The sequence below is a fragment of the Epinephelus moara genome, chromosome 11 (assembly GCF_006386435.1).
Source record: "Epinephelus moara isolate mb chromosome 11, YSFRI_EMoa_1.0, whole genome shotgun sequence".
Taxonomy (NCBI): Eukaryota; Metazoa; Chordata; class Actinopteri; order Perciformes; family Serranidae; genus Epinephelus; species Epinephelus moara.
The window spans coordinates 37,554,861-37,557,587 of NC_065516.1; positions in this window are offsets into that span (position 1 = coordinate 37,554,861).

The following is a 2,727-nucleotide window of genomic DNA, read 5'->3' on the forward strand; positions in this document are numbered from 1 at the left end:
TTCTGATGGTCAGTGAAACATTCTGATGTTTAAACGTTCTGATGGTGAAACGTTCTGATGGTCAGCGAAACATTCTGATGGTGAAACGTTATGATGGTGAAACGTTCTGATGGTCAGTGAAACATTCTGATGTTTAAACGTTATGATGGTGAAACGTTCTGATGGTCAGTGAAACATTCTGATGGTGAAACGTTACGATGGTGAAACGTTCTGATGGTCAGTGAAACATTCTGATGTTTAAACGTTCTGATGGTGAAACGTTCTGATGGTCAGCGAAACATTCTGATGGTGAAACTTTCTGATGGTCAGTGAAACATTCTGATGTTGAAACGTTGTGATGGTGAAACTTTAGAATTGTGAAGCGTTCTGATGGTCAGTGAAAAGGTCTGATGGTAAAATGTTCCGATGCTTAAACGTTCTGATGGTAAAAGATTCTGATGCTGAAACATTCCTATGGTGTAACGTTCTGACAGTGAATTGCTCTGATGCTGAAACGTTCTGATGGTGAAATGCTCTGATGGTGAAATGCCCTGATGGTGTAATGTTCCGATGGTGACATATTTCAATGGTGGAACGTTCTGATGGTGACTTTCTGATTGTGAAATGTTCTGATGGTGAAACATTCCTATGGTGAAACGTTCCTTTGGTGTAACGTTCTGACAGTGAATTGCTCTGATGGTGAAACATTCTGATGGTGAAATGTTCTGATGGTCAGTGAAACATTCTGATGTTTAAACGTTATGATGGTGAAATGTTCTGATGGTCAGTGAAACATTCGAATGTTTAAACGTTCTGATGGTGAAACGTTCTGATGGTCAGCGAAACATTCTGATGGTGAAACGTTCTGATGGTGCGACGTTCTGATGGTCAGTGAAACATTCTGATGTTGAAACGTTCTGATGCTGAAACATTCTGATGGTGTAACGTTCCGATGGTGACATGTTTTAATGGTGGAACGTTCTGATGGTGACTTTCTGATTGTGAAATGTTCTGATGGTGAAACATTCCTATGGTGAAACGTTCCTGTGGTGTAACGTTCTGACAGTGAATTGCTCTGATGGTGAAACGTTCTGATGGTGAAACGTTCTGATGGTCAGTGAAACATTCTGATGTTTAAACGTTCTGATGGTGAAACGTTCTGATGGTCAGTGAAAGATTCTGATGGTGAAACGTCATGATGGTGAAACGTTCTGATGGTCAGTGAAACATTCTGATGTTGAAACGTGATGGTGAAACTTTAGAATTGTGAAACGTTCTGATGGTCAGTGAAAGGTTCTGATGGTAAAATGTTCCGATGCTGAAACGTTCTGATGGTGAAAGGTTCTGATGCTGAAACGTTCCTATGGTGTAACGTTCTGACAGTGAATTGCTCTGATGCTGAATTGCTCTGATGCTGAAACGTACTGATGCTGAAACGCTCTGATGGTGAAATGCTCTGATGGTGTAATGTCCCAATGGTGACATGTTTCAGTGGTGGAACGTTCTGATGGTGACTTTCTGATTGTGAAATGTTCTGATGGTGAAACATTCCTATGGTGAAACGTTCGTATGGTGTAACGTTCTGACAGTGAATTGCTCTGATGCTGAAACGCTCTGATGGTGAAATGCTCTGATGGTGTAATGTTCCGATGGTGACATGTTTCAATGGTGAAACGTTCTGATGGTCAGTGAAACATTCTGATGTTTAAACGTTATGATGGTGAAACGTTCTGATGGTCAGCGAAACATTCTGATGGTGAAAAGTTCTGATGGTGAAACATTCTGATGGTCAGTGAAACATTCTGATGTTGAAACGTTGTGATGGTGAAACTTTCGAATTGTGAAACGTTCTGATGGTCAGAGAAAGGTTCTGATGGTAAAATGTTCCGATGCTGAAAGGTTCTGATAGTGAAACGTTCTGATGGTGAAACATTCTGATGGTCAGTGAAACATTCTGATGTTGAAACGTTGTGATGGTGAAACTTTCGAATTGTGAAACGTTCTGATGGTCAGAGAAAGGTTCTGATGGTGAAACGTTCCTATGGTGTAACGTTCTGACAGTGAATTGCTCTGATGCTGAAATGTTCTGATGGTGAAATGTTCTAATGCTGAAACGTTCTGATGATCAGTGAAACATTCTGATGGTGAAACGTTCTGATGGTGAAACGTTCTGATGGTCAGTGAAACATTTTGATGTTTAAACGTCATGATGGTGAAACGTTCTGATGGTCAGTGAAGCATTCTGATGTTTAAACGTTCTGATGGTGAAACGTTCTGATGGTCAGTGAAACATTCTGATGGTGAAACGTTCTGATGGTGAAACGTTCTGATGGTCAGTGAAACATTCTAATGTTTAAACGTTCTGATGGTGAAACGTTCTGATGGTCAGTGAAACATTCTGATGGTGAAACTTTATGATGGTGAAACGTTCTGATGGTCAGTGAAAGGTTCTGATGTGTAAACATTCTGATGGTGAAACGTTCTGATGGTCAGCGAAACATTCTGATGGTGAAACGTTCTGATGGTCAGTGAAACATTCTGATGTTGAAACGTTCTGATGCTGAAACGTTCCTATGGTGTAACGTTCTGACAGTGAATTGCTCTGATCAATCAATCAATCAATCAATCAATTTTATTTATAAAGCCCAATATCACAAATCACAATTTGCCTCACAGGGCTTTACAGCATACGACATCCCTCTGTCCTTATGACCCTCGCAGCGGATAAGGAAAAACTCCCCAAAAAAA